We start from the raw sequence: 7,496 nt of genomic DNA, 5'->3' as shown, positions 1-7,496 counted from the left end.
ATGTCAACATACATTGTGTTTTGAAGTCTGAGGAAAGAAAATACTAAGTGGTAGCATTCTCATTGAAAATCAATTCATACTTATGCATGGCACTTTAAAAACAAGTACACAAACTCTTAGTATTCTGTAGGTATATTGCTCAGGTGGTGCTCATTTAATATATTCAAGGTGTAGTATGTGCATTCATCAGCATAATTAAGCTTCTAGAAAATACCTTTTACCTAATTGCTTCTGGGGTCCATAGTGTGGTTAAATTGTGAGTGGAACAAATTACGTTGAAATAATTAACTCTTACTTGACACATACTTCCTTAAATAATAGAGTTGAATCTAAGTAAACTTCATCTGCCCTCAGAGAAGACAACTTTGGGGACTTGATATTTTCAGGCAGGCATTGCAATTGCCATAATTTAGGAAGTTGTAAGATTGCTGGCTGGGGCTGCTTGCTTTGTCTCTCTGCCTTACATCTACTCTTAATTACCTTTAAAAAAATGACTTAAACGTTTGTCTGGCACTAGTTTCTAATGTATAGATTTTATTACTACTATATGACAATAACAAGACCAGCAGGTGAGAGGCAACTTGAGTGGATGCTGGAATTATCATTTGATTTGAATGCTTAATATTGTAGTAATACCTCACACATTTACTATTAGGAATGGGGAAGATGCGATTAGTGTGCTTCTATTCCACTGATCAAGTTACATATTGAACTTAAACTCAGCTTAATTACACAGGTATTTGGGGGTGGGGATCCCAACAAAAATAATTATGGTCTCAGAGTAGAATTATAGTGGACAATAGTTTTTTTGTTTTTTTTTTAAGAGCTACTTTTTTTTCTTTGCTTGCTTGATCATTGGGATTTTTTTTTTTTAATGCATGTCTTTTAAATTAATTGGGTAATGATTTTCTAAAATTAAAATTTTCTTCTTCCTATAGCCCTGCCATAGGACAGGCTGAGGCTGAGTCTCAGTGTTGCCCTGTTCAGTCTGAGGCAAGTGGGATTTATTTTATTCCTTATAGGGGCTTTCACAGCTTGATGGCTGTTGGATATTTATGTCCCCAAACTTGCAGCAAGTTTGGTGAAGGCCCCTAAATTTAATTAAACGTAGGATTTTTATACTCTTTTGGCAGAGAAGGCTCTATATTAATATTCACATTTGACTGTGGTGTTAACAAACAAGAAGTATTTAATATATATGATTTACTTCGTGTTGTATAATATTTAACAGCCTCAGTAAAGCTGGTATTCCTATTTGCAGTTTGGTGTACTGACAAAATTTGGTATTCTTGATTTGGAGGCATGAAATGTTTCAGTCAAATTTTCCGCTTTGCACTTCTAGGAAAATCTTAATGGTTATTTGCTCTTCAAACTATTAAATTTTACCTCAAGTGTAAGTTTAATGATTGAAAATGCTCCTGGATACTGAAATATACATACTTAATCCCAAAGTTATGAATTGAACGTTATAATAGGTTCAAAGGTTATCTGGAAATGCTAGTGATTTTTAATAGTTTTCAAACCTCACCACATTAGAGCAAATGTTAATGTAGAGCCCTGTGAAAAGTGAGAAGGTGGTATGTGTGTGGTATGTATGTATATACACTACACATTTGAGATAATGAAAGAGTTTGGGTGTTACCGGTCAGTATTGGGTAGGTTACTCATTTTCAGGTAGCCAAACGAAAATCTTATTAAGTGCTAAAGTTTGTATATTGAACTATGGTTTTGAAACAATTATTTTGAGGTTCATTTTCAGCCTTAGTGAACAATGTTTTATACAATCTGCATACATGAGAGCTATCAACATTTGTGTCCAACTAAAATTTGCTTTTATTTGGTGAGAAAAGATGTGTTTATGTTTCCATTTTGTTAGGGGGTAAAGAGGGAATTGGAAGAGATGCCAAAACATAAACTTGGATTTTGTTCCTTCCTGTGTTTGAGCCACCATTCTATCCAGATAGCATTTTCCTCTGAATAGTAACAACATACAATGCAACATTTATTTAGCAAACCTGGGATTGTGTTTCTATGTCGTTTCAATTCTTGGAAACATAAGAAAAAATATACATTAAATGAATTCTAAATTTTCACCTGTTTAACTTTCACATGCTTTTCTCTGTAACTAAATCATGGGAAAAAAGATTTTAATGTTTGAAAAAAGAACTTGGTCACAAAAATATTCCATTGGAATATTTTATAACCTCAAATAACAACACCTTTTAAGACTCCTTATTTGGAGTTGTTTCCTGTTGCACCATCCACCAGTATTTACGAATGGAGCTGCTTGTGTTAATTCTAATAGTGATAATTAAAATAATTATAACTGTGAAATAGACTCTCATATACTTGTACTAGGGGTGAGAGGGATTTTCTAAGGGTGGCATAATTTGCTGAAGATGATACTTAAAGATGTAGTTTTTTTGCTATCTCTGTAGTTCTGTGACTCAGACAAATAAGATTTTAAGACTAATGGAACTTTCAAGTGTCTGTTATATCCACTGGTAAAACTTGATAACTGAAAGGAAACATTGAAGTCACCTCTTTACTGAGAAAAAAATATATGCTTGTATTGGTTAGGAGATTTAAAAATATTAAACATGTACCCTAAAATTTTGTATAAATCAGGCATGTCTTTTTAAAAGGTGGTATTTACCTACCTAGTATTGAATAACCTTTGTATGTTTTTCCAAAATGAATCCGGTTTTCTCTCACTGTAATTGTAACTTAACAGAAAAGTCTAAAAGAAGGAAGGGTTCAGTTCTAAGACTAATGAATATAAAGCAGATTTTTATAAGTAAACATTCCCCCAATTATATTTCTGCTTGCTTTCTTATGACTTGAATATTAGTGAAGTTTACTGCCCTTTTTTTTTAATCCTTAGTATTTTGTCATCTGAATCATTTTAATAAATAACCTTTTTTTCTAGCATAGAAACCATGTAAGTTTTCTGTGTGGTTTTTGTTGGCAAAATAAACAGTTACTTTAATAATATATATTGTGTCATGAACATGGTGATACAATTTTGTAATGTTGAATTTTCAGAACTTTTAATATTTGGGCTCTTAGTTATCCCCTATTATGAACCTAAGTCAAAGCAATGCATAGGAAGCAGGGAAAGCAGGACTTCTGAGTTCCCTAATATTTTAAATATTTTCAACTTTTTCAAGTGTTTTCATGTTTTTTGGAGATTGGGGGGCGGAATAATAGGTTTGAATGTAGAATTTAAAGAAAACAACAACTAGGTTTCTTTAGTGAGGCTCAGAAGAGAAATAATTGTTTTTTATTAGTAGTATTTTTCTTCCCTGGGCTCTGTACATTCTTGGATATTTTGGCCATAAAAGGAAGAGCTTTTTATTTTCCCAACTCTGCAAAAAGTATCTTGAAACTGTATTAGTTTCAGAGTTTTGAACCATCTCTAAAAATCTATTCAGTTAATGTCATGTATCCTCAGGAGGAGATATCTTTATTTTACTAAGCAAGATGTAGAAGTCATATAAAGGCAGAAATTAGAGACCTTCACTGAAACTAATTTGAACTATTTTTATTTGAAGCAGATTGGATATTATAAATTAAGACTGGTTTATGTTAGGTTCTTTGGGAGGCATATAATCACCAGCTATATTGTGAGAATATATTTGTGTATATGTTTTATTTTGATGAAATTAAGTGCAGAGAAGATGCATGTGAGTAAGCAATTAATGATTGATGATTTGGATCCCACACAGTAATTCTAAGTGCTGTAATGATGGCTCAGGTGGTGATACAGGGCAGCTTCAATGATGTGCTATGTATTTGGTCAAGGGTTTGTGTAATGTTGTTTATAAAAAGGGGAAGTCCTTTACTGGAATTCTCCGAGCCCTCTGGCATTCCTGTGTCTGGTTCTTCTAGGAATCTGTATGCCTTCACCTTTGGTTAATTTTGACAACCTGGCAATTAAATTTATTGATGCCCATCTTTGATAAAAATGAAGAATAATGTGTCCTCAGTGTACTACACACAGACCAACAGTGATTATTTGGGGGAGAGGCCATTGTCTAGTTTTGCTAGACTTACGAACATTAAATGTAATGAAAGGTAACAGCATTCCTGCACTTGGTTTCCATGTTACTTAAGTTTTCACCAAATTATTTGTTATAATGTAGCTAGCTTATCCTCAATATTTATTTACAAATAGTTCAGTAAGTCAGAAGGAAAATAAGATTTGCAACATCATATCCCAGTTTCTACTAATAAAACAAGGCTGCTTAGTTACCCAAGCAATCCAACAAGAGCTAATAAAATTCTGTTAGTTTGAGTTAAAAAAATATAGGGCCTTTAGTTACTGAGCAATGCTCCCCTTTTATCTGTTAGTTTGTTTCTATACTTCCAGAAGGAGCAATAAAATTTACTTTTCAGCCCATGTTTTTGTAATTAAAAATGTAATATAAGAAAGTGAAATGGAAGTTTTTGAAAATTGAAATAAAGACCTGAAAATTGTTTGCCTCTATGGGGTGTGTCTACATATACTTAAATTTAGAAATTATCACATTGAAGAGATTTTTTTCCTAGATATATGTCCCCCTTGTTGAGAGTAAGAAAATTTTCCACAGTACACATTGGAATACATAGTTTTATTAAAGTTGAACTGTGTCCAACAGATATACAGTGTTATTAACTCATTCTCTTAAGGTTATTCCAAATTTAATAGCTAATATAAGGTAATTTTTATAAGATGTAGGGAAATTTTTTAAATGTATTAATGTCAGACTCTGAGGAAATTTAATGCACATTGACTTTTTAAAGTATGGATTGAACTCCTCAGTTTAATACAATTTGTGTTTTTGTTAACTAGCAGCAGAATTTCAGCATTTGCTACTTACTGGTAGAGAAGAAAAATCCCACAGCCCTGCCAGTACAGGTTAGTTTAATCTGTAAGTACCTGATGTTCCTATTTTTTTCAAACATATCCATATAACCCACACAAGGAAGAAAGGGCAGTTGCTTAAATGTGAGTATAACAGTAGATCCATTGGACACTTTCAGACACTCAGTACTTGGGCCAATTAGTTCTAGGTTTGCTATCCTCCTTTATTACTTCGTTGTGGTTGAGCCTAAATAGATCTATTGTTCATAAAAGAAAAAGACTGAAAGTTTCTATTGGCTATATGCTCAGTTTGGTGTGTCATAAGAAGTGCAGGGCTTTGGGTCCAGGGTTTTTTATTTAAGCTACTTCTGTAGTGGTATTTATTTACCTTTAGACTTTTTACAGTATGAATCAACCTTAAAAAGTCAAGATTTCTTATCTCTAGCAACAATAAATGATCTTTTGCTGTTGTTTGTGTTTTTAGTAATATGCTGTAAATAAGTACTAATTTTGTTCATCTTTTGTAAACTATTCTGTTGGGGCATCACCACCATGGGTTCGTTTTACTTTGAGCCAAGAATAACAAAGCTTGCTTTTCAATCTGATGACAGCTGACCACCCATCAAGAAATCTAGACAGATTCTTCGTGTATTGCTTTTGAGGGTCAGTGGGGATGTGATGGATTGTAAAAGATGTTAGTTTTTATTATTATTTTCATTGGTTCTACCAGAGTTCATTGTTGTCTTGAACCATCAGTGAGAGATTTCCTTTAACCTATAAATATTGTACTCTTATGTTGATAAAAATTTACAACACCAAGGAGAAGAATAGAAAGCATAATTTACTTTATAAAAGCCTGAACCATCCTTTCAGTCTATAGCATTGACTAGGATGCGTGGCTTCCTCCTTTACACCCAAGTGTAATGGTGTCTAATTTGAATGAGACAGTCTGTCCATAAAAGCAGCCCTATTAAACTGGGCTGGTGATTAGGCACTAAAAACTTCCTGTCTTAATGTTATTTTACACACAAGTGTGCGTTCATTTCAATTTTTTAAAAACATCAATTTATCAACTGATGAAAAAATATATTTTATAAGATATCCACTTGGTTTTTAATATAAAATTGCCTAAGGGCTTAAGTTTCATTGCCTTTCACAGTTTAATCTGTATAAGAAATGGCGTAGATACAGTGGAAATGGTTTTCCTTAAAACCATCTCTTTAAAGCTGCTTTTCTGGTGAGTACTATTTTATACTTTGTATATCACAGTTTCCTTTGAAATTTAACCGAAAGGGGACACTTTCATCAAAGAGTGAGCAATTTGAATTTCTGCACTCTTTAGATATTAGCTGAATTGGGAACACTAAGAATTATCTTACCTCCTGACATTTCCGTAGTAGTCTGGGTTCACTTTTTCTGACCTTCATGTAACGGTTAACTACAAAAAATTTTAACAAATTATTTCCTTTTCGTAAAATGGGGGAGGGAGTTTTTACTCAAAATTATCTAGCATTTATCATTTCAAGCTTAAGATTTTCTTTTTAGTTGACAACCAACATATTTTTTTCTGTGCTTTTGGCTCCCACATTGCATAGGTATAAATTAAATACCAGAATTCCTGTCCTTGTTGAAGCTGTTGTTGCAGTGATTTGTGAGCGGTTAAGCTGAGGGTAAGGTTGGAGGCGGGCTGGCCTAAAATATGGTAATGTAGGCTAATTGATTCTTTTTGACTCAGGCTTGAAAATTTCCAGTGCATTCTTAAATAACTCTTAACCTTGCATGAAAAACTTTAGTTAGAAATACTGGTTTCTTGGGACTGTGTATGCCAGTGGAAATTAGCCTCTGAGTATATTTTTAGTTAATTTATGCCCTGTTTAATACCTTCCCCTCTCTAGTCTAGAGCCACATCCTAGCCAGTGTCAATATATGCTAAGGATGTTTTCACATTGTATCATCTGCTGATCTTTGTAAACCAATAATGAACAGTCAACTCTAATGCTTTGTGTAGTATGAATGATTATAGTTTTCTAAAATCTGAAAATTGATATTTGAGTGTGTGATAATGATAATGTATTCTTCTAGATAAGTACTAAACAAAGTATGGACACTCAGCTTATGTTTTTAAGATTTTAAAGTGAAGTAAATTTCTAAGGAGCTCTGTCCTTTCCTAGCAAGGATAAACAGACATTGAAAATTGGTAAGTATTTAACTTGAAATGCATGTGATAGTGATGAGAGTAAATAGCCAAATTTCCATAGTTCAAGATAATATTTAGGTGTGAACAAGAATTCTTGAATCTCCTTTGCGACCCAGTGTCTGTGTGTCTAGCTAGCAGTTTCATAAACTTGTGTGCACAATGATTAAATTGAAATGTACCTTACTCCTTTGTCTGGCTTGTTTTCTTTTTCATTTATATGGTACTTCAAATACTAATTTCATATTTCAAGCTTTTTTCAGGATAAAAATAAGTGGCTGGTAAAATATCTTCAAGAAGAATTATTTAAATGTCCGTATTTAAAAACCCAGTGATGACTTACAATTTATTTAAGTCTTCTTATTTTCCAGCTCCAGTTAAAAGTGACAGTAGGCAAGGCAACTGATCACAAAAATGGCAGTGGGGGAATATTTGTAGGGATCGTTGTATTACAGT

At 33.0% G+C, this 7,496-nt stretch overlaps 1 long non-coding RNA gene across 1 annotated transcript; it reads left to right on the top strand.

The window, feature by feature from the left end:
- Positions 1 to 867: 867 nt before the first annotated feature.
- Positions 868 to 7,226, top strand: LOC149998122 (uncharacterized). The gene is made up of 2 exons (XR_016507257.1): positions 868 to 993; positions 4,835 to 7,226. It is a non-coding gene; the product is annotated as an uncharacterized LOC149998122 (long non-coding RNA).
- The last annotated feature ends 270 nt before the right edge of the window (positions 7,227 to 7,496 follow it).

Source organism: Furipterus horrens, unplaced genomic scaffold (genome assembly GCF_987537825.1).
Source record: "Furipterus horrens unplaced genomic scaffold, mFurHor1.1.pri manual_scaffold_11, whole genome shotgun sequence".
Taxonomy (NCBI): domain Eukaryota; kingdom Metazoa; phylum Chordata; class Mammalia; order Chiroptera; family Furipteridae; genus Furipterus; species Furipterus horrens.
The sequence above is the reverse complement of the archived record's forward strand: the minus strand, read 5'-3'. Positions and strand labels throughout refer to the sequence as shown.